Raw genomic sequence first — 25813 nt, forward strand, 5'->3', positions numbered from 1 at the left:
GTCGCTGTTTGTATCTAACATTTTCTTATCTTTGTAAAAATAACCCAGAAGTCCCTGTTAGTTCAGTCATAATCGTGACCTTTACTTATTTGCCAATGTCATCCATTTGTTATTTATTATATTGTCTTGCCCTTTATATGAGGCCTTGTGCTACATATCAAAATGAAACAGAAAGGGAGAAATGGAGCAGACCTTCTGTAGCATCAGGTGGTGGTGGGAGGGGACCCTTTAAGTGAGGAGGCAGGGTTTTCAGTTTCTAGATGAGTGAGACAGATAGCAAAATAGGCAGTGAAAGGGGCCCTGAAGTAACAACACATCTTTAAAAAACTAAAATGAGGGAGGAAACATTAAGTAACAAAGTTGCTGGAAAAAATTTTAAGCACTTAAGAAATTACAGTTATTGGAATAAAAGTGTATGAGCCTGGAGGGAGTTATGGAAGGATATATACAAGGCTATTCCATTGGCTAAGGAGGGGAGGCAAGATGGCAGAGGGGAAGGGAAGATAGACTATAGAATAAGCAAGGACTTATCCACAAACCAACTTATATATGATTTAATTTGCATAAAATCATATGTTGTGTGTATGCATAGAAAGACATACAGCATGTCACTTACCAAAATGTCACGATTCTCTGGATGGCAGCTGAATTTCAGGTGATTTTTTATTGTCTTTGTTATACATTTTGAATTTTTTCCCAAATAAGCATCTATCATCTATACAATTAGTACACAATCTGCTCCAGCATTTTTGCTTTTAGGATCCAGGCCAGAAGTTGTCTATATTGTTTTGCACCCTATTAAAGCAACCATCAAATTATTGTAAATTAAATAAAGGAATGAGAGAGATGGGTGAAATACGTAAAGGGGATTATAAGATACAGACCTCCAGTTATATAATAAGTCACAGGGATGTAATGTACATCAGTAATATTGTAATAATTTTGTATGAGGACAGATGTTTACTGAACTTGTCATGGTGATCATTTCATAACGTACGCAACTATCAAATTATGATGTAGTATACTGCAAACTAATGCAAGATGTTTCATCAATATATTTCATCAATTATATTTCCATAAAAAATTCAGTAAAAAATGTTGTAAACAGAAAAAAACATTTTTTAAAATAGGAGGTAATCAGAAATTTACTGAGTGAACACATTCATTTCAGTAATCAGGGAATATCTTAAATGTGTCTATTCATAGGCATGGTAGCTCCTCCCTGAATTAGGCTCCAGTTAACTTTCTAACTGACAAAGGAAAATAGCTATTTCAGATCATGAAAGTGTCTTATCTAAAATGAACATTTCTTCAGAAAGACAGAAAATGCTTTTGTAAGATTATAGAGGATTTGGGAATTATGCCATGAGGGCACATGCTGAATAATGTCAGTTTTCAAGGCAGGCTGCCAAGTTTTGTCAAAGAAAGGCAAATATGGGGTTTGTTTTGCAATATCTGGAAAACTTGGAACTCTAATTTCTTGGAAAATCTTTCCAAGATAAATTTAGTGTGAAGGCATTCTACTTCAAAAAATTACATGTAGCAAGAAGAAAGGAAAAACAAAATGTAACAAGAGGTGAGATGAGAAAAGAGATTGTGACCTTGTTGAATTCAATTAGGCATCTGACAACCTCAGAAAACATCCTCATAAGGTTAATTTTACTGAAACTCCTGAGCAAGGGCAAAGAAAAAAAAAATTATCCTTCACCATCAGTTCACTTTTCTCCATCTTTAAAAAAGTGCAAAAGATAAGGCGTTATGCATGAAAAACATTCTGAATTGCTAGGGGATCTTGAGTCATTTAAACTTTCTGGGTCCCACTTTTCTTATTTATCTAATCTGGAGGATTTGGATTATAAAACCTGGTTAGGTCTTTCCTAAGTTTTATATTTAAAAGTAAAACAAACTATTCCGTGATTTGTTACATACTCATATACCATTTGATGTATATCAGCCGAAAATTTTTTTTAAAATAAAGGTTGACTTCTTCTATGGTATGAAAGCATTGTGGGTGGACTTATAGCATTGCATAGAACTATGGTCTCCCCCAAAGTCTCAAGTTCTCGGCACATTTTGAAAGCCTTTGTATGGTCGTCACAAGGGTCATGACAATTAACAGGAAGTATTCAACCAACACAGGTTCAGGTCTGAATCTACAAGATGTCTGTACAAAGAAGAGATTCAGCAGTGTTCCCCATTGCAGGGGTTAAGGTCCCTTGCCCTCAAGTCTTCTTGGAGCTGCCCTGCTGCTGATGACTCTGTCTGCTTGGAGCGGGGGTGAGGATCTGCTCAGGTTCTTCAAGAAACACAATCTGGGTCTTAGTTATGAAAGTCCTAGCTGCTCTGAGAGGCCCTTAGTCAGAACAGTGCAGGCCGCAAGTGCATTATGCTCTGAGACTTTAACCTCCATCTTGTCTCATCAACTCGGGAGCTGGCAGGAGTCAATCCAAAAGATTTGTGAATAACTTTTGAATTGAAGGTGAGTTACAGGTGACTTTGAGATTGGATTGTCCCAAGTTAGTATTTTTTTTTTTTTTTTCAGGGCTGCATTCATGGCATATGTAAGTTCCCAGGCTAGGGGTGGAATTGGAGCTGAAGCTGCCAGCCTATGCCACAGCCACAGCAACACCATATCCAAGCCATATCTGCCACCTACACCACTGTTCACAGCAATGCTGGATCCTTAACCCAATGAGCTGGGCCAGGGATTGAACCCACATCCTCATGGATACTAGTTGGGTTTGTTACCGCTGAACCACAATGGGAACGCCCCCAAGTTAGGATATTTTAAGAAAAATTGTGCATGGTTTATTCATTAATTCTACATTTATTGAGTGAGCACTATGTGCCATCTTGGTGACAACGAATATGATAAAATAAAACAGTCTAATTCAATAGAGAAAGACTAGGAGGGACGTACTAATTAAGATTGGTTCAGCCTCATTGAGGAGTTAATATTTCTTCCTCATGAAAAGGAGGAGCCAGCCATGAAAAGGTCTGGTGTTGGGATATTCCAGGCAGAGGGACCAGCAGGGGAAAGGTGAGGATGAGTGTCACGTATTCAAAGAATAGAAGGAAGGCCAGTGTGGCTAGTGTGCAGGGGAGAATGACAAGAGTTAAAGTCAGGGAAGTAGGTAGGTATGAAGTCAGGTGAACGTTGTGGGAAGAGTTTGAATTTCATTGTAAGAGCAATGAACCACTGGAGGGTTTAAGCAAGAGAATGACACCACCTGATTTGTGGTTTTTATGGTTCCTCTGGCTGTTTGGTGGAGAATGGATTGTGGAATAATAGGGAGAGTGGCTAGCGAATTTGTAATCCAGTAATCCAGATGAGAGGTGATGGGGACTCAGACAAGACGAGTGGTAGTTGAGAAGTCATGGCTTTGGGACATATTTTTAGGAGGGATCCCAAAGGGCTTGTTAATGGATGCTTTCAGACGATAAGAAAATATATAAATCAAGGATGATTCTTGTGTTTGGTCTTGAATAACTGAGTGGATGGTGGTGCCATTTACTCAGGAAGGGGAAGCCTGGGGAGGTCCTGGTTGGGAAATATACTGAGAGTTCTGTTCTTGCTGTGCTAAGTTGGAGCTGACTATTAGGTATTGAAGGGATGATGTCAGAGAGGTTTCTCGGACCTCAGTGGAAAGGTCTGGACCATAGGTTTAAATTCGGGAATCAGTGGCCTGGATCTAGTATGAATTGTGAAAAGCTAAATGAAATTGTTAACCAGTCTCGTAATTCATCTTGAGTATGTCCTCCTTTCAGTCGGGAAAAAAAAAAAAAAACCTCTTCTATGAAGTGATATGGTAATTATTACTTATTACTTAGGTTTTTTGTAGTAGTTGATTATCAGGCAATTAGAATAACCAGTTTTATCTGGTAATTAGAGTTAATTTGCAAGTGCTGATGATAGGCTGACTCACTGAATAAACAAAGTACAGGGCACAAAGTGTGCCTCTGCAACCATGTGTGTGAAGTTGGTCTTCAGGTCTTTTTAGGCTCAACAGCTGAGTTAGAGTTTAATTCAGAATTTTCATTCTTTTTGTTGTTGTTATTGTTGTTGTTGTCTTTTTTAGGGCTGCACCCTGGACACATGGAGGTTCCCAGGCTAGGGGTCAAATCCAAGCTGTAGCTGCTGGCCTATACCACAGCCACCGCAACAGCAACTCAGGATCCGAGCTGTGTCTGCAGCGTACACCACAGCTCATGGCAACCCCACCTTAACCCACTGAGCGAGGCCTGGAATCAAACCTGCCTCCTCATGGATACTAGTCAGATTTGTTTCCTCTGAGCCATGACAGGAACTCCCAGAATTTTCATTTTTTCATTGCTCTGTCAGCAGCTTTTCTCTCCAGTGGTAGTGCGTACTTTGGGAGGAATGCTGTTGTGGGAGATGCTTAGGCCTCACTCACCGTGAGAAGTCCCCTCAGAAGCTGTTTGCACTGGCGAGTCTAGGTGTGGTCACAGGGGGACGCTTCACCTGAGTGACCTCTAAATAGTATATGCGTTATTTCAAAATTTTATTCAAACCCCTGGAAAGTTGGCATTTTATTTCCATTTTAACAATGAGGAAACAGAAGTATGAAGTCACATGGTTAGTAAATGGCAGGGTCAGGACCCAGAACTGGGTCTGCCTGGTTCCAAATTTTAGTTACAATTTTTATTTTGCCAGGCTGTTAAACTACCAAAATCCCCCTTAGTATAGTCTCTCTGTCCTGTTTTCCCCTACCAACCCTTATGTCTTGCTAACCAAGTACCCAATTGGGTACCATCACGTTTCTCTCTTGAAAAATGCTCACCGGAGTTACACGTGCCCAACTCTGATGCTTCTGCTTTCCATCTACAGGTTTCAGCCCCAGCCCCCCATGTGGTACCTGCCTTCTCCCCTACCATTCCCTTCTCCTACACTCCAGTAATGAACTAGTTAAACAAAGCTCACATTCTTTAACCTTTCCCTTCAACATTTCCCTACACTCTTGCCAAAACTCAATCTTGGCTTTATTCTAAGTTACAAGTTCCTGAGCCAAAATCGTCACTTGTGGTCACTTCTTCCACTTTCTCTCACTCTCAGAGTGAGGAGCAGGGGTCAGCAAATTTCCTGCTTCCCACCATCATGTCCAGCCTGTTGTTTGCTCACTGTCTCTTATGAACTTGTATTTTTAGCACCACTCTATCTTTATGCACTATACTTCTTCCACCTTGCGTTCCGCTCACACCTTGTGCTTGCATCTCTCTCCATTGAGTCTACTTTGCTGACATTCTCTCTTCCTTCTGTCATCTTCAGGAACCTGAACACTCATCCAGTGTTCAATCCCTGTTCTCAGAGATTTTTGGTTACTGAACCTTAAGCAAGTTTATTTCTGTGACAACTTCTTCACAGCTACATTCCTCATGTGAAATGATCTCAGATGATTCTGGCTACGGTTCTACCTCTTCTCAGTCTTTTTTCCTGTTGAATCTTGGTTTCATTCTCACTGAAACAGCTCCTTGCCCCACCCATTGCCTTGACATGTCACATTGGCCTCACCTGCCTCCCTATCCATTCAGGCCTTTTGATGTGCCATTTAAACTCGGTTCTTGTTAGCGTCATGGTCCTCAGGCTCTGGCCCCCATGTGCTGTTTCACTTACTCTGCAAATATCCCATTCTGTGTGGACTCCACCATCTGATTTTTCTACTCCTGCTCTCACATTACTGAGTTTAAAAAAGCAAAAACAAGAGGAGTTCCCATGCAGGGTAAGAATTCGGTGTTGTCACTGCAATGGCTTGGGTTGCAGCTGTGGTGCAGTTTCGATCCCTAAGAAATACTAAGACTTAGTGCCTGACTAGATGTAGTGAAATGCACAATGTGGAAGAGAATAGAATACCCCTTAGATTTCTGCCTTGAGTGATCCCTGGCCTGCAAACTTCTGCATGCCTTGGGTACAACTGAAAAGGAAAACAAACAAAAAACCCCCAAGAGTCATAAACTCTCTCTCTTTTTTTTTAAACAAACAAAAAACCCCCAAGAGTCATAAACTCTCTTTTTAAACAATAAGGAAACATTTTATTATACTTTAGCACATAGCCCAAAGTCCCATGATTAGTTAAATCAGTGACTCAGTAACATCATTAAAGACCTGGGATCTTTCCATTCTTCCTCCACGCCATTGCTCCTATTTAGTCAGCCTCAACATGACTAGTTATCTTCCTGATTGCAGGACAGCTGTTCCACTTCCAGAGGCCATGCAGAGATAAGGCTCAGCAGAAAAAAATGGTCTGATTGATCTTACCACAAATATCAACCCCTCAGCTAGACCTTCTCTGGCTCCATTGCAATCTCATTGCTAATTAGCTCCCCGTTGGTTTCCCTACTGGAACTAGTCCCGAGTCTTTTCCAGTCCCAATCTCATTAAGCCCCACCTACTTTTTTTTTTTTGCCTCAGGATTTTCTCCCATATCTTCAATTGCTCCTTTCCTATTGTCCCACCCATTCATTCCATTTTACCCCCACTGATGGCCTTACTGGTTAAGGATTCAGGTGTGCCTTGAGTTTGATCCCAGGCCCGGGAACTTTCACACGCCATAGGTGTGGCCAAAACAAAAACCAAACACAAGAAACAAACCAAAAAAGAAAAACTCCACCTTGACAAGAGACTCTTCCTCCAGCATGGTATTGTCTCGAGCATTCCATTTTTTGATTCAGCCCACCTCTGGTAGATCGCTCAAGTTCAGACTCCTTCATGTGGCATTCGAAGTCCATCAAGACCTGTCCCCATCCTACATGTTCAATCTTAGTTTCCATTATTCCTGTGCATGTACCCAATGAGCCAGTCAAGCTGGAAATCCCTGGCCATTCCTTCAGTGCTACCCAGATTTTCCCACTTTGGTCTCTGTTTCTTTTTGCTGAAGAGTACTTCCCCTCAGTTCTGCAAGTGAAATTACTACACACTTTAAGATCTAACTCGAGTGTCACTTATTGAAAAGGCTTTCCTTATTGCTCTCATTCCCACGGGGAAATGGTCATTTTTCTGAATTTTGAAGTCAATTATCTTAGGTCGTTTTGAATTTTGATTATCTTTCTATACCTACACTATCAGTTGATCTTTAGCCCCAGTTTTCAATATTTCCCACTAGTATAGTTTGAACAAGTCTTCAAGTGCTTGGTGTTTTGTTATTTTAGTTGCTGTTTGGACTTTTTTTCCCTGGCTTCTGATCCTTCCAAAGCTAAAAGTATCTGCTATGTACTTAGAGGACATCCGGCTTGGGGACCCTCTGGGACTGCACATAATTTTGCCTGGAAAAAAAATCCAACTGCTGTAGTGAAAATTATTCCCCTGGGTATTTAGTTCTATTGATGTGAGGTTGTTTGTATCCTTTCAATTTTAATATGGTGTTTTAGCTAAGAAATAGCAAAAAGGAATTAAACAGGTATCATCAAGTTAACATTGAGGTACTGTGTTTTCCTAATGTCGTCCCACTCTATTGATTCTACCTTTAAAGATCCGTCACATCTGTCTCCTTCTCCCCATTCCCACTGCTGATGCCTTGCTCACCTCTGACTTACCATCTCGCTCTGCTACCTGTTTCTTCTCACTGCTATCTGCCCGCAGCAGACCTGTCTCCACCCGAAACCAAGTGGTGACTCCACTCCTCTGCTTATGCACACTTCTTGAGTCTCTGTTGGTTCTAGAAGTTAAATCTGAATTCACCTGTGGGACCTCGAGTTCTCTTAAGATTCCCAGTCTCCTTCTCCAACTTCATCTCATTTGCATCTCCTGTCCCAACCATGCTGAGAATATTAGTACTCACAGAAAAGCCCATGATCTTCTGAGGCCTGACATAGCCTCCTCATTTCTTTCCCTGGCCAATTCCCATTGATCATTTAAGACTGACTCAAATATTGCCTTGTCTGTGAGGCCTTTCCTGACATCCTCAGAGAGTGTCTCTTCCTCTGTTTTCTATACCATTCATTCATTGATTCATTGATTCATTCATTCACGTATTGAAATCCAGGTGGTGAAAAATAATGGGATACATTGACCTACAAGGCCTTCCATATGGACTGTAAGAGGTTGTACAGGAAAATATACAAGAAAATGATAATACAGAGGGAATGGAAGGGATCAAGTTTAAGAGATCTCGGTGCATTAGAAGTACTAAGACTTAGTACCTGATTAGATGTGATGAAATGCACAATGTGGAAGAGAATAGAATACCCCCTAGATTTCTGCCTTGACTAACACAGGAGGCATGCGAACATCCATAGAAATAAGAATAAAAGGAAACGGCAGTCCAGGTAGGAAGTGAGTTCAATTTTGAGATGCTTCTAGGATATCTAGCAGATATGTCCAGTACACAATGGAAAATATGGATCAAGAGCTCACATAAAAAATATTTTTGGGAGATTCCAACAAGTGAATGGCTGTTGATGTCTGGGAGATTTCTGAACATATTAAGTATTTGATTTACACCTCTCTTTTGTTTCCGGACCATATCGTAACATAATTATCTGTTGATGTGCCTTGGTTCCCCCATAAGGATACAGACTCCCTTATTAATTTACCTTGCATCCTGTCACACACATAAAAATTTCATTTCAAGTGAAAGAATGAATATATGAGTTCACTCAGCTGTGCCTTAATGATAAGTGAGACAAGACTGTAATTTATTATTTAATGAATAATTTATTGAGCACCTCCTATGTACCAGGCAGTGTCCTAGACAGTGGAAAGATAGCAGGGAAAATGGCAGTGAGGGGACAATAAGGAAGTAAATGAACAAGTTAGTGTCTGATGAGAGCTAATACTATGGAGTTTTAATTATGTGTTAGGCCCTATTTCAGTATTTAACATGGATTTAAAATGTTAATCCTTACAAAATTCTATAGAGAGGTGGTATTAAAGCCTAGGAGGGAAACGAAACAGGGTAATGTGGTGGCAAGTGACTTGGGTGGTGAGTTGATACTTTGGTTACAATGATCAGAGAAGGTTCCCTGAGGTTACGTTTGAGTGGAATTGTGAGGGAGTCAGCCGTTAGGGGATCTGGAGGAGGGATGTTCTAATTTAAGAAAATTAAACATCTTTTTTCTTTTAATGCTAAAAGAATAAAGACTAGGCACTAAAGTTACATTCGCTTGCCCTCAAGTACAGTACACCTCAGTCCAACTATAATCAATCAAGCCAGCAGTAGTTCTTGTACAATATAGGGTTAGGGCAAAAGACTTTTCAGTGTACATTAAGACACCCACTTAGCTCCTATGAATGGGGATTAGGGAATTACACCTCATTTCTAATCACTAATGAATAATGAAGATCATCAGGGAAATTATATGAAAACAAATGAAAAGACTAAACAAATGAAAACACTATTGAAAAAAGCAAAACCATAGAGGTATGCCTACTTTACCTGCTCAGCTGGTCAGATTAAATTATTAATGAGCAATTATAAGTCATCTGTTTTTAATTCATTTTTCCCTTTTCTACATAGGTGTTTTACAAATAAGTCGTATTGACACATAGCTGTTACTCTGTCATGTAGGGCAACCAAGATGAGTAGCTGGAATTCCACCTTTATTTCCCTTCCACTTCTCAAATGGAGTTTTTGATGAGACTGTGAAGGGAGGCAGGAAGTTCATGAAAGTCCTGATATGTCTGTTCTTGAAAGGAGCCTCCACTTTCAAAAATGAACTTATTATAATAATCAATAAAAGAAATCCATGTAGAAAGACCTCTCAAACTAGTGACATGATGAAAAATTAGTACCACCCTATAGGAAAGAGGCTGAACAGGAATCTTCTGATTCAATTGCTTTAGTTTACAAGTGAAGAAAGGCCAAGTGTCTTTGCAATGTCATAGTCTTGAAGTGTTGGTATTCTGGGTAGCATTTCTTGGCAGATTTGTGTGTGTGGCTAGAACTTTGCATTTATAATCTCATCTATAGACTTTGATCATTTTAAATTAAAAAGGAGAGTTTTTAATATAGTTGTAGATTTTAAATATAATTATGTTTCTTTGTCTTAAGGCGTAATGGCTTAATTTAAAAGGGCAGGTTTTTTGTTTGCTTGTTTGTTTTTTCTTTTTACAGCTGTAGCTATGGCATATGGAAATTCCTGGGCCAGGGGTCAAGTCGGAACTTCAGCCGAGGTCTATGCCACGGCAATGGCAATAGTGGATCTGAGCCACATCTGTGACCTATACTGCAGCTTATGGCAACACTGGGTCCTTAACCCACTGACCAAGGCCAGGGATTGAACCCACATCCTTAGAGAGATAACGTTGGGTCCTTAACCCACTAAGCCACAATGGGAACTCCTGGGCAGTTTGTATTTAACCATGGGAAAGAAAAAACCTTGTTACTTTATTTGGCTTAGCAAATTAATGAAGAAATTAATTTCTGCCTGGATTTTTTATTAAAAGTGATATGCTTTGGCCAGTAGAATTTGCACCTTTTTTATATTGTCAGCTTGGATTACTGCAAGAAAATACCATAGACTAGGCGACTTAAATGATAGAAATTTATTTTCTTACAGTTTGGGAGACAGGAAGTCCAAGATCAAGGCTCTAGCAGAGTTGGTGTGTGATGAAAGCTCTCTCTTTGGATTATAGCTGGCTGCCTTCTCTGTGTGCCCACCTGGTCTTTCCTTGGTGTATGCCCGTGGAGAGAGCTAGTGAGTGAACTCTTGGCAGCTTTTCTTATAAGGATGCTTATCCTCTGTGTTAGACACTGAAGATAGGAAGAGTATGAAAGGACACTATTTCAAAGGGATTGAAGGCTGATGAGAGGCCTGGAGGGATGTGGTTAGAATTTCCATTGTTCTCTGAAAATATAATTTTGGCTATTTTGTGCCAGCTTTCACTCCGGGTCTATGCATCTAGTCTCTAAAGGAATACACAGATCTACAAAATGCACAGAGGATTGGAGAAGAATAAATAAAGCATAATATTTTCATCATGACATAGCATTGAACCCCAGTCTCTTCTAGTTAAAAAGTTTTACTATGTTTCCCAGGTTTTTGATTTTACTTTATCAGTGCATCTTCCACATCACTTCAAGGGAAACATAACTGGAACACAACTACCAGTTGTATTTATATTAAGCTTCATCTAGTTGGTTATCAAGGCACAAATCTTGCTTTGCTGAAGAACTTTTTAGATTTGTTTTTATTAGTGTAGCGATTAAGCAGGTCCATGGAAAATGAGTACTTTCCAATTTCTTGAGAGTGTAAACATGTTTTAATGGTTTGTTTCAACATGTTTTACTTTCTATGCTTCAGTAGTTAAAGGCATATAAGGCATATTACTGATTTGAAGACAAAGAAACTCTTTTAAAGTACCTTATTAATTTTACATTTATCCCTTTTACATTTATCTAGTTACAATTTGTAACTAGAAAAATTTGGTTATCTGAAAAACATTTGAAACTATTTTTTCTTAGCAACTAAAATGGTAATGCTCTGGAGTTCCCATCGTGGCACAGTGGAAACGAATCCAACTAGGAACCATGAGGTTGTGGGTTCAATCCTGGCCTTGCTCAGTGGATTAGGGATCCGGTGTTGCTGTAAGCTGTGCTGTAGATCACAGGCGAGGCTGGGATCTGGAGTTGCTATGGCCGTGGTGTAGGCTGCAACCATAGCTCTGATTAGACCTCTAGCCTGGGAACCTCCGTTAGCTGTGGGCATGGCCCTAAAAAGACAAAAAAGACAAAAAAAAAAGTGGTAATGCTCAGATGTGTTACCAAACCTTTAATAGTGTCTGGCTTTGTTTTCCAAGGAAGTGTATGTACATTACTTCCTTGGATATCAGAGCCAGTAGGCTGGACTTTACAAATGAACTAAGGTCCATTGAGAACATTTTCAATATTAAGAAAATACATTAAAACCATTTAAATATAGTTTATTTATCAGATCCTCAATAGAAAGGGTATTGTGTTCATAATTTATTCCTGCTAAATATTTGAATTATTTTAATAACGGGGTCCTTTCCTTTTAATGATTGTCTCCTCGGTGGGCCATAACATGGACTTTGGTAGATTTACAAAATAGATTTGCATTTCAAATTTAAGTACAAGATAAGGCAAAGCATACTTCTGGTGACATTGTAGCAAGAGAGTGAGACGTCTCAGTGTAAATGCCAGAAAAATAATTTATCTTGTCTGGAAAAGTCTACTGCTTTAGAAATGAGCCTGTGATTAGTTCATTGGCTCCTTCTACAAAAGAGTTTGTAAATAAAATTTATAGACTCAGTTGAAAACAGAAAGATAGTGAATGGAACTTAGCCTTACTCTTCCTACTGCATGATTCATTCCAGCTAAAGTTTTTTAATACTCACTTTCATTATAAACATTCTTCAATGAAAGTTTAATTAGTATCCATATCTCAGATTAGTTCACGAATTTTTGGAGGCATTCAGAAATTCCTGAGCATACCACATTGGGCAGCCAAAAGCTTTGGTGGAAGGGTAAGGTAGGGTCGGAGAAACCTAGAAGGAAATCCTGGCCATCCAGTAGCTCTGTAATTGAGCCGATTTGTGAAGCTTGCCATGTCTCAATTTCCTCACTTGTAAAGTGGGGAGCAAAATACCACCTCATAGGGCTGCTTTGAGAAGAAAGCAAAATCCACTGTGTAGAGCATCTTGCAGAGCTTTGTTAGTTTTACCTAGCATCCCTTTTCATAAAAATATTTCTTTAAAAGTTCAGTATCATCTGATATTGACCATAGGTCACAGAATGAAGTAAATAAATAGTGCAAGGCAGGCATTGATAAGCTGTGGGCCTTCTGCCTTTTTGATAAAACACAGTTTCATTGTAGCACAGTGCACTCATTCATTTAGGTTGAGTAGATGGCTGCTTTTGCACCCACAGCAACACAGTTGCAACAGAGAGCCTATGGCCCATAAAGCCTGCAGTACTTACTGTCTGACCTTTTACAGAAATAGTCTGCTCACCCTTGGTTTAAGATGTCGTCAGGGATTGCTTCATTGATGTTATGAAGCATCATGGTTTGAACAAATGGGAGGGCCCACTTGAGCTGAGGCACCATGGAGTGGAGCACAGGATTACTTGGCTATTCTCGGTGTCAACCAGAGAAGTCTAAGGGTGCTCTGTGATTAGTGGTGAGGCCCCTGAAACAGCTGGGGTTGACAAATCTAGGACCCGCATAAGGGGATTTGAACAGAACTGAACTCTTCTTTGTTCAGTTTCAGAGTGGAGACTAATATCAGGTCCTTCTAGGTGGCATCCTTTATAAGCCTACAGCTATGCAAGCAGTTCAGAGAATAGATTCAGTCTTTCTCAGCAGGGCCTTGGGTACCATTTTAAGTCCTGAGTTACAAGATTACCACCAGGCTATCCATTTAGAGACCCTGAACTGTGTAGATTTTGTCTGGTTATTGCAGTTGAATGCTTCAGAGGCCAGAATGGGCCAAATTAGATTAGGCCATACGTGTGTGCTGCAAATTACCTGAAGATTCAACACCACCTTTCACTTAATTTAATGCTTTAGATAGATTTAATGTCAGAAAAATTGTTGGCCACTGATAAGTCTCATTTTCGTTTTTACTGTGATTCAGCTGATCACAAAGTCTGTTTTTTTCTCTTGAGTTGATGTTTGGTGAGTTAGACAATATAATAATAATTTCTAAGAGCTGTTTTGTACCTTAGAGTTTACAAAATGCTTCCATTTACATAATTTTATTCAAATAGCATCACCCTACAAGTTAGAACAATTGGAATTATCCCCATTTTGATGATGAAACATCCATTTCCAAAAAGGTAAACCACTAGCCTAAAGTCATATAGCTCTAAAGAATGAAAGAGGGACTTGAATTGGTCTTCTGATTTCATATCCTATTTTCTTTGCCATGTCCCTTTGTCTGATGTTCTCTTTAGCCAGGTTTCTTGAAAAATGGGTAAAGTATAAAATCTCACTGGTTTGTAAAATAAGCATCCAGAAGAGAACATACGGAGAACTGTATATAAGAAAATAAGAGCAGAAGATCATTTAAACCCAACGTTGCAAACTGTTAGGCCATAGGTCTCATCTGGCCTGCAGATGTGTTTAGCTGAGCCTCCACAGTATCAGGCTGTACACAGTTTTATTTTTAAAAAATACGTGGAATTAGCTGTCAATTAATATAACAAATAAGTCCCGACACACAGCTTCTTTCAACAAGTCAGACGATGTGGCCACACTGGCCCATCGTTCCTACATGGCAATAGGCTAGATTTAAACACTAAACCCTGGTCTCCTTTGGAGCAGGCATTTGCTCTCCAGTTTCCATCAGTCTCTACCACTCCCCATTGTCTTCCCAGCCAAATCTACTCAAGTCATTGCTAGTACCTATCTGGCTCCTCTTGGCACTCAAACTTGTGACCCCTGATCTAGACTAGAATACTCACTTTGTGAATGAGGAAAGGAGATTTGAAGTGGCAAGGTAATTTGGCAGCATTGAGATCAGAACTCGTTTTCCTTAGACAGAGTACTTTCTTAGGCTCCGGCACCATGTCCACATTATTATTACTGAAGAATAGTGATTAGTCAAGAGATGATGCACAGTTTTCAAATAAATTGATGATGTTTTAGTGAGGGCCTGCTATATATATTTTATATTTATGCCATATGAGCCGTTATGTCATATATTTCATTATCGTTTTGTTGTTTGCAGGTTTCAGTTCAGAAAACATGTTCATGTAAATTGAACGAATGGAGTTTATTTTCTATATTGGAGAAGCTGGTTGGAGGGTGTATTTTTGAATGGATTTCAGCACAGAGACTGAGTTTTAGGAGCAGACATATGTTTTTCTTCTGTAATGGAAGCATCATCGGGTATGTGATAAATACCTCCTTCATGGAAGGCCTCCTGCTATGCAGTAGTATGTTAAAGAGGGAAAGAGAGCCTGAGAGTCTGGAGAGAGAAGTATAGGCTGGGGTTGCCTGGCACTCTGTCACGAGGAGGAATATGTAGAGACTGAGTGAGTGTCAGTGGTTTAAAGGAATTGATGGTCGGAACTACTTAGCGATAGGAAAGGGTGTCAGGTATACAAATGGGCTGAGTGAAGCAGAGGGTTTATCACTTATTTTTTTCTGAAGTGTAATTTCTAGGATGGATTATGTAGCTCAAACCCAAGGGGATAAATTATATCCTATTGAATGAAAGAGCCAACTGGGAGATTTTCAAAACATAACTAATAAACAAAGAATACTTGGCATTCTTTTTTTGAATGAACCTTTAAAATGCATAACAGAAAATGTTAGATGAATCTATTTCCAGACAGTTATGATTGCTGTTCCTGTTATTATTCATTCATTCAATAATTATTTATGACAGTTTGCTGTGTGTAAGATACCATACTAAGCAATGTGGACACTAAGCACTGGAGTATCCAACGTTGGTAGAATCAATAGTCCCGGCCTTTGGATTGCTTTTGACCTACTTGGGCGGTTAAGACAGGAAGCTAGGAAAATTCTGTACAAGACAAGCCTGTATGAGTCAATGCTTTGGCAATTTAGGGAAAGAGACAGTACTTCTGGCTTGATCTGGAGAAAGACTTTCAGAAAGATAGGGATTTGCATCAGGCCTTGAAGGATGAGTAGGGTTTGAAGTACCAAAGGAATGGTTAGAAGTTTCTTTAGAGAGGGCTAGTGGCAGGACAAAGGCTCAGCAGCAGTGGGCCATAAGGAGACACATGTGACTGAGGTGCATGAAGTTCTTGGCAGAGTGGAAGAGAGAGCTGGACCATTGGAGGGTGCCAAATTGTGAAGGGCCTTGACTCCTGGCTAGAGAACTTCCATTTTACAGATGCGATTTCTATAGTCAATCCAGCGAGCTTGGTGCAAAGATTAACGTGTACACTTAAAGATGTCTAGGAAGGGATAACTCTCGGTGGAACTTGTAAAATACCTTTGTTAATAGTTGTAATTTAGAAGACCATTTGCTCAGGAGAGAACCCACACCTTCCTAAGTGGGAACTCCCCAAGGCATAATATACGATATTCAGGGACCAGTGTACCACGCAGAGGGCAAATGTTCAGGGCAATGCCTACTAGGAAGAGAATACAGTTGGAGTATCCTATTTTGCTAAAGATAGTGTGATTCTAGAATGTTACTTTATTGTCCATCTCTGTATATGCCTGTGGGAGTCCCTTATGTTGGAATCCTGGTAAAGTCTCTCATGTTACAGCACACTTGCTCAACTACCTTATTTTGAACAGTGAAGTACTATTTGGGGAAGACACGTTAAACTGAAATGACCTCCATCAGTGCTATTTTTATTTGCTCACAGAGGTGTGCAGACATGATGGGTGAAAAAAGAGGCAAAGAAATTTAATACAGTTTCTGTTATTATTCCTGGAGGTATGAGTTTACAATGGCAGGTGCTGCATATAATTTTAAACATGCCGTTTAAAGCAGTACAGTAGGTATTTATATTGTGGATATCATGAATGAACACCTCAGGACGGAAGGAAAACAGCTCTAGTATGACTGGAAAATCATGACTTGTAATAACACTTCCAGTGAGGATAGATTCAGAAAATGCTATTTCTCTAGCAATTTGGACAGATGTGAAAATGTGATTTTAAGAAAGCTGCTTGATGACTTAAAGTTTGGATAGGAATGGAGAGTCTTAATGAAATTGTTTCATGAAAATTGCAATATTCCAGAATTAATGTATAATTCTATAGGATATGTGTTTTAAAATATGGACATTTAAATTCATCACATAGGCGTTCCTGTCGTGGCGCAGTGGAAACGAATCTGACTAGGAACCATGAGGGTGTGGGTTTGATCCCTGGTCTCGCTCAGTGGGTTAAGGATCTGGCATTGTCTGAGCTGTGGTGTAGGTCACAGACATGGCTTGGATCCCACATTGCTGTGGCTGTGGCGTAGGCCTGTGGCTGTAGCTCTGATTTGGCCCCTAGTATGGGAACCTCCATATGCCGTAGGTGTGGCCCTAAAAAGCAATAAATAAATAAATTCATCATATAACCATTATGTTTGAACAAGTATTTCTCATGGATAGTCATGATAAAGCACATTAACTTTAACCATATGCTCTTCTTTTAAATATATTCTATGCTCCTATTTATTCTTCTTAGTCATTTTGAAATTTAGATATAGCCTTGTGACACTTTCAGTAACTTCCTCTTCCTCTAGAAGGTTATGAGACATTGTCTCTGTTTAGTAACTCATGTGTCCATTCCAGGGTCTTTGTCCCAAACTTCAAATTTTATTAAAGTTACCATTTCCCCTCTCTCCCAGGACAAGACTGTTGCAGACTGTCCATCTGCAATGGGAGATGCCAGGAAGCTTCTTTTTTTCCCACTCAGTGCTTTGATTTCTTCTCTGCTTCTACCAGCTTGCTAACCTTCAGGCATGATTGGGTGTGTAATTAGAGGGAGGAAAGGTGGCATAGCAAAGTACTCTCTGTCTTCCTCAGGGTCTGGAAATCTCTCCATCACTGGGGATCACACATCTGTAATTTTTGTATGTGGATGATAGTGTTTCTCCTGGCTGGTCCATTCCAGCTTCTAGGCTTTTGGCCATACCCTTCCAGGTCCTTTTGTTGAGGCCTTTTACTGACTTACCAGCATTCTTTAAAAAAAATTGTATAAATAGGGAGTTCCCATCATGGATCAGTGGTAACAAACCTGACTAGTACCCATGAAGACATGGGTTCGATCCCTGGCTCCGCTCGGTGGGTTAAGGATCTGGCATTGCTGTGAGCTGTGGTATAGGTGGCAGACGTGGCTTGGATCCCATGTTGCTGTGGCTGTGGTGTAGGCTGGCAGCTGCAGCTCTGAATTGACATCTAGCCTGAGAACTTCCATATATATATAACACAAATACCATTTTAGCCATTTTTAAGTGTACAGTTTCATGGCATTAAGTACCTTCACACTGCAGTGCCACTTACCCATCGCCAGAAATTTTTAGTCTTTCCAAACTGATCGTGTACCCATTAAACACTAACATTTCCCCTTCCCCAGCCCCTGACAACCACTATTCTACTTTCTGTCTCTATGAATTTGACTGCTCCTCATATCGGAGGAGCCATATGCTGTTTGTCCTTTCGTGACTGGATTGTTTCACTTAGCATAATGTCCTTGAGGTTAGTCCATGTTGTAGAATGTGTCAGAATTTCCTTCCTTTTTAAGACTGAATAATATTCCACTGTGTGCATATACCACATTTTTTTTTATCATTCATCTGTTGGTGGACACTAGAGTGCATCCACTTCTTGTCCTTTGTGAATAATGCTGCTATGAATGTGTGTATACAAATACCTGTTCAAGTCCTTATTTTCAGGGTTGGTTTGTTTGCTTGGTATACGCCCAGAACTGGAGCTGCTGGGTCATATGGTAATTTTATGTTTCAGTTTTTGAGGAATTGTCACATTGACTTCCATAGCAACTGCACAATTTTATGTTGTATACCAGCAATGCACAAGGGTTCCTCACCAACACTTTTTATTTATTGATTGATTAATTGATAAAAAATCCTAATGTATGTGAAGTGGTATCACACACACTGGTTTTGCTTTTTGATTTGCATTTACCTAGTGACCAGCGGCAATGTTGAGCAACATTTCATGTGTTTATTTGCCACTTTGTATTTCTTCTTTGGAAAAATGTTCAAGTCCTTTGCCCATTTTTAAATTGGGTTGTTTATATTTTTGTTGTTAGAATCAGCTTTCTTGGTTAGAATCTACGGAGACCTCACCCTGGCCCCTGTGTGTGGTATTATCTGGATCTGGGAAGGACCCAAGTGGCACATTCTGACAGAGGACTTGGGGAGAGTTCAGTGAAGGGACTCTTCACAAAAGCATGGGCAGGGTTAAGAGACACAAATAAGGGGTGGAAACACCTGCTAACAGTATAGAGCCATTATTGCCCCTGGGCATGGGGACCAGGGAAGGATGGTGACAGAGAGCTTAGAGAGACTTCTGTCTGCAGGAGAGGACTGCTCAGCAGGACAATTGGGCTTCACAAGAGCCTCTGTTAACTTTCAGCCAGCAGGTAGGGAGCTGGGGGAATAACTACCCCATTTTCTCTCCCCCCTTTCTTTGCTGGTACCTTCCATTGGCCAAACCTAGCTGAAAGCCTGGTAGATACAGTCTAAAGAGGTCACCCTCCAGGGCACAGAGCAGGATGGTAAAAGGTGGATCTGGGTTGGTAGGTAAGATTTCCAGCAGGTGTGTGGAGTTCCCTTTTAGTCTGCAGGACCTTCCACCTATCATAGGAGTGCAGCTACTTCTCAAAACACCTCCACTTTTTTGGCACCCCAGGCTGTTTGCCCTGTGAAGTTCTGGGGTGTGTTAATCAGTTGCCATTCTACCGCATCCAGGAAACACATGTTACTAAGCAATTCCGTTGAAGCACCTCACCCCAGGCTTGAGGGGTAAGTCCTTCCCTGACCCCTCCCTTTTGTGGGGAGGATGAGGCCCACGGCATACCGATAGCTTTCTCTAAACATTCTCCTTTACTTTCTCACTACCTACACTTTTATGCCCTCAATAAAGGTGAGGAAAAGGGGTAAAAGTCACAAAACTGTAGGTCTTGGACAGTGTCTCATGCCTCATTCTCAAATATATCAGTTCTCCTGTAGAGACTTCAGCAGAAACTGGGACTCCATTAGTTCAAGTTTAACATCCTGCTACAAAAATCACATGCAATCCATATCCCTAAAAGTTTGTGTTTAGTGTAATGTAAATACATTTTTTTTCTAAGTCATCTCAACAGGAGATGGGAAAGAGTGCTTTATACCTGGGATCCTTTTATATTTGATGATAATTAAGATATGCCTTTTTGGAAGCTTTTCTGATATAGAAACACAAGCCAGTTAGAATAGCTCATGATTCCCATGAACTTTTCTTAGGTATTAATTATCTTTAAAAAGCAAAAGTTAAATTAGGAAAATAAAAATATTTCCGATTAGTAAGGTGTGCCCAAATTAAAGTTCCTACTACTAGAAATATTCTTGTTCAATTTCTGGTAAGTTCAGCAGAATATCTTCCTTGGAATAAACAATTTCACATTGATTTGTTTATACTTTAAATTTTTTTCTAAAAAAAAAGGAGTTCCCATTGTGGCACAGTGGTTAACGAATCCGACTAGGAACCATGAGGTTGTGGGTTCGGTCCCTGCCCTTGCTCAGTGGGTTAAGGATCTGGCATTGCCGTGAGCTGTGGTGTAGGTTGCAGACGAGCCTCGGATCCCACGTTGCTGTGGCTCTGGCGTAGGCCGGCGACTACAGCTCCGATTCGACCCCTAGCCTGGGAACCTCCATATGCCGTGGGAGTGGCCCAAAGAAATAGCCAAAAAAAAAATTTTTTTTTTTTCTATCCGAGAAGGCCTAATTTTAAAATTTATTTTAGAATGAGCTTTAAGCCATTTTCTTCTTTTTGTGTATGATCACTCTAAGCAGATGTGTTCTAGAAACCCATTTCCTTATCTTGTCAGAGTAGCAGTGAAGAAAAGAAATGTCATTTGCATTCAGTAACAAGGTATTAAACTGTCATTTCTCAAAGCATTCTCCTAATACTTGCCCCATAATTTTCAGGTTTTAAATGAATTTAGTGGAATTCTGAAGCTTTAACTTATGACACCTATCCATGACTTTAATAAATTACAAGTGTTAAATTGCGTTTTCTGGTGCAGCTGTGTTGCCGTTTTGCTGTTTTCACTTAGAACTTCAGGCTTCTTTGTGTTTTTGATGTAGTTTCATGTGCTGTCGCTTTAGGTAAAGCCTTTCCTGTTTTCTCTTGTGAATCTTCTAAGAATGTACCTATTTTGAGAATCAGCGGTTCTTGGAGTGTGGGTGGGAGGAAGGGGCCAGGTTGGATCAGTGGAGCACAGAGCATTTTTAGGGCAGTGAAACTATTCGGTGCGATATTGTAATGGTGGTTATATGACATAATGCATTTGCCCAAATCTGTAGAGCTATATACCACACACCGAAGAGTGAACTGTAATGTAAACCATGGATTTGGATTAATAATCATGTATCAGTATTGGCTTATATACCATACACTGAGAAATATTCTACGCTAACATAAGACGTTAATCACCGGGGAAACTGCAGGGGGAAAGGGAGTGTATGGGAACTCTGTGAACTTTCTGCCCAACTTTCTGTAAATCTAAAATGACTCTAAAGTCTGTTAATTAAAAAAAATATTTTTAATTAAAAAGTAATGGCACAATATTGTAATGCCTGTGAAGATCAGTTATGTGCACAGCAACTTTATTTTTCAGTATCTCTTTGGTGAGCACCCTCTTTTCAGGCTTACATAATGCAGTTGAAAGAAAAAATAACACTCCTCTCAAAGAGAAATAATCAGTTGAACAAATCGGTAGTTATCAGAATGCAGACTGTAGTACATCCTGTTTTTCTAACTCCTCTAATTTACTAGTAGAGAACCCAAATCGCAGAGAGGAAAGGAGGACCGTTGCTTGCTTTTAAGGCTGCATAAATGGTGTTAAGCCCCTACTAGAACACTGGAGGAGAATCTTCAGTACAACAGATTCTAGCGTTTTGAAAGAGTCTTGGAGAGAGCGAGAGGGACACTGTGCTTTGTTCTAGTACCTAAAGGAGACTCAACTGTAAAATAATTTCATTTTATTTTAAATTTTATTATTAAAGTATAGTTGTTTTACAATATGATGCCAATTTCTGCTCTATCATGTGTATATATATGTATATATATATGTACATTCTCTTTTTTAATATTCAGTTGTAAAATAATTTTTTTTCTGATCTTGATGTTCAAGTGGCTACTGAGTGATTTCTTCTGGTCTGCTGAGGTCAGCATCTCATCATCAGAAGTGACAGGAGATGACTTTCCCTTCTTAACCTGAAACGGAGCTGCGCCTGCACACACTGCACTGTTCCAGTTCTAAACAATGTAGAATAGAAATGGTTCTTCGTTAATGGAGCTTGGAGGACCTTCCTGATTCACACCCCAGAGAGGTCTTTTCACGGCTCTGCACATGCTGAAGTATGTTTCGGACAGACAACTGGGTTAGATTGAATTGGATACATTATAGGTTTGAGGAAGTGTGCCCTTCCACTCCCTTGGAGTGGAGCCATCAGAGATGAAAACAACAACAACAACAACAAACAGAAGAAAAGAGACCTTGCATTAGTTTTAGGAAGTTGTGCCCCATGCAGTCAAATTTCAGGAATTGCAAGAAGGGTCTCTTTGCTCCTACACCCCCTCCCACCCAAAAAAAAAAGGATACTGAGGGCTTGTTCCTTTAAGTATATAATTAATAATGTGTTTAGTAACCCTGGGATCAAGAGTGGAATTATGTTAAAGTATAAATATCTCAAAGGTGTTACTCTTTTCAACGGTAGTCTTTATGGTGAGTGGGTTGCTGAGCTCAGATATTGATAATGCAAATGGAGGTGAAAATCTGAGAATTTAGTGTCCTCTTTTGGGTGGGAGTGGTGGAGACTGATTTCTAGAGGACATAGGAAATGAAAACTGAGGCAAGTGGAAGAGAAACTGTACTTGTTTATCCAGTTTTTCCTGGGAGTTTCCTTGAGAAGAGTTGAACGGTGTGTGTGTGTGTCCGTGTGTGTGTGTCTCTGTGCCTGTGTGTGGCATGTATGTGTTTATGGGTATTGTGGGAAGGTTGGGATAGGAAAGGACAGCTCAGAAGAGCCAGACATCTAATCTACTCTTTTAAGCTAACATACACCTTCTTAGGATGATGCTAGGTTCCCTGGAGATTTTATGATCATAAGTGCCAAGTCTGTGAGCCATGTGTGTGTGTGTGTGTGTGTTTAGGGAGCCAGGCAGTGATGCTTTCATAGATGTCCAGCACACCGCTTTTGTAAAACCACCATTTTTCTTTACTGGATGTCTAGCCTGTTACACAGCAATGTATTTATTGCCCACTCAAACCACTTCCTTCTGTTTCTGTGGTAACATAGGAAATCAGGACTGTGGATGATATTGCATCAGGAAAGCTTTTATCTCCATTTAGTTTAAACCTATCCGAGAAGTTGGCTATTTAGCACCTCCACAGACAGCTGATCCAGTGACTTAAAATGAACCTTCTTCTATGCCCCAACTCTCCATGATTAAGATCTGCTCATTTCCCCAACCCAAAGGGTACAACTCTTTACTTCTTTTTTTAATTTATTTTTTTATTGTTATTTCCCCCAACACACTCCCCCCCCCACTGTACAGCATGGGAATCCAGTTACACGTACATGTATACATAATTTTTTCTCCCATTGTTGTGCTGCGTTGTCAGTATCTAGACATAGTTCTCAGTGCTACACAGCAAGATCTCATTGTTAATCCCTTCCAAAAGCAATAGTTTGCATCTGTTAATCCCAAGCTCCCAATCCCTCCTCCTCCCCCAGGCAATCACAAATCTATTCTCCAAGTCCATGATTTTCTTTTCTGTGGAAACAACCCAAATGCCCATTAACTCCTTCATTTCTATCTCCTCACCTTCTTACAACCTTTATCCAACAGATGACACACTCAGAGGGCTGATTGAAGAAGAGCTTACAAAGATGTGATGGGGAAGGAACCAACACATGAAGTGAGTCATTCAGAGACTAGCAACAGAAGGAAATGTTGCCACCCTTAAGCCTGAAGGGGCCAGAGGAGAGAGTTTGTTCTTGGAACTCTGGGTGAGGGGCCTCCCAACAGGAGTTGTGGCTGCGGATAAAAGAACTTGGGTACCTTGACCTGGCTGGGGGAGAGCAGGGGAGGAATCAGTATCCTGACATTTCTTTCTTCAGCTCATCTCTTCATTGGCAGAACCCCAAGAGCAGCGTGAGGACTAGATCCCTAGAGGTGGGCATCTGGGACACAGAGCAGGGCAGAGAAGGGTGAAGAATGGCTTGTGAGGGGCAAATGAAAATAGTACCATCAGGAGTTCCTGTCATGGCTCAGTGGTTAACGAACCTGACTAGCATCCATGAGGCCATGGGTTTGATCCCTGGCCTTACTCAGTGGGTTAAGGATCTGGAGTTGCCGTGAGCTGTGGTGTAGGTTGCAGATGTGGTTCAGATCCCGCATTGCTGTGGCTATGGCATAGGCTGGCAGCTTCAATTCCAATTGGACTCCTAGTCTGGAACCCTCCACGTGCCATGGGTGAGGCCCAAAAAGAAAAAAAAAGAAAAAAAAAAGAAAGAAACTAAATAGTACCATCTCAGTTTCCCCATCTATAAAATGAAGACGTAGACTGCCAGGATTAAATATAATGGTCTATATAAGCATTTAGCATAGCACCTGCAGCATAAATGCAGGCCAGTAGTAGTTGTAGAGTAATAGTAAGCTTGGGATATTTTACTACATTTTAGATATACCGTCTTTAGCTGGCTCTACCTGTAACCTAATAATTAACTTCCCTTTCATATCCCAACATTATGATGGAGTAGTCTTAAGTAAGAACTGTTTGTTTTGCCACAGTCTTACCTGTAGGTGTGAATTTATAGTACATGCCTCTTTAATTTTGACAGATGGAAATACACAGAGTTGTGATTTAATTACTATTTCAACTGTTCAGAATTCTATAGATTAAGTGCGTAGTGTATAACAGCCCTAATGGATACCCATGGGAAGAAATACACAGTCTGTTCCTTTATTTATACCACAATGCAGATTTTGAAAAGGAGGGCATGAAACATGAACTTTAAGTTGAATGGATAGATATGGCTATGAGAGTTGTATAAAACCATCATTCCTTTTATTCTCCCCTCCCTCCTCTCCTTGTATGAGTGTGTGTTTATGTGTCTGTATCCATAGAATACGTGAGTTTGAGAAAGAAAAGAAAGATATTGATGCCTAAGGTAGTGCAGTTGCAAGCAGCTAGAAGGTCTGTTGAGTTGTTACTTATGTTTTTGTTTGGAACTAATTATTAAATGTCCAAAGTGATATTTGCATTGTTAAATTACCCAAAGTGTTGTATCTCCAGTAACCTCTGACCTCCCAGAGGAGATGACAGTTTTATGTTGAAAGTAGGATCTTTTTTGTGCACCCATAGTGTATCTTCGATAATCTATAGGAAAGGTGATGCCAGAATGGTTAAGAGTTGTGGTTTCAGTTGAGTCCCAGTTCCATAGATTGTAATTGTGATGCTTTGCAACCATAGATGGTTGTTGTTATGGAGAGTCTGCTTAGTTTGGATTTTTAGAAAAAAAAACGAATGAGATTCAGTTTAACAATAGAGATAGTCTCTTCTTCCTCCAGGCCAATTTAGTGCCCATAGTTGCGAAAGTAATGCTCTAATAGCATTCTGCACTTGTCAACATTACTTTGTCATTAACATTCATTTGTGGGGTCCTCTCTGTGGTCGTAGAGGCCATATATTACTCATTGAAGGGATTAGAGAAGTTGTATGGTTTAAACTCTCATTCTGTGAATGGGGAAACTAATGCCCACAGGGGGCTAAGTGACTTATTTAAGGTTACAGCAGTGGTAAGCTAGAGAACAACCAGCTATCACTTTACTTACTTTCAGGTTTTTATTTTGGAGACTTTTATTTAAAAAGGACCAGGAGTTCCCGTTGTGGCACAGGGGAAACGAATCCGACTAGGAACCATGAGGTTGCGGGTTCAATCCCTGACCTTGCTCAGTGGGTTAAGGATCGGGTGTTGCCGTGAACTGTGGTATATGTTGTAGACTCGGCTTGGATCTGGCATTGCTGTGGCTCTGGTGTAGGCCGGCAGCAACAGAGGATGAGGCCCTGAAAAGACAAAAAGACCAAAAAAAAAAAAAGGACCATTTGAATTTTCTTTCAATTGGTTTTTTATTTAAAAAAACCATATTTATGAGGTCTGAGTGTCGTAATTTTCTTATTCAATCAAATA

General features: G+C 40.1%; 1 protein-coding gene across 1 annotated transcript in view; it reads left to right on the forward strand.

The window, feature by feature from the left end:
• The window catches only part of PLCL1 (phospholipase C like 1 (inactive)), a 323847-nt gene that overhangs the window by 156864 nt on the left and 141170 nt on the right, over positions 1–25813 (forward strand). The gene's annotated exons all lie outside the window — the stretch shown is intronic.

The sequence above is a fragment of the Phacochoerus africanus genome, chromosome 3 (genome assembly GCF_016906955.1).
Source record: "Phacochoerus africanus isolate WHEZ1 chromosome 3, ROS_Pafr_v1, whole genome shotgun sequence".
NCBI classification, from domain to species: domain Eukaryota; kingdom Metazoa; phylum Chordata; class Mammalia; order Artiodactyla; family Suidae; genus Phacochoerus; species Phacochoerus africanus.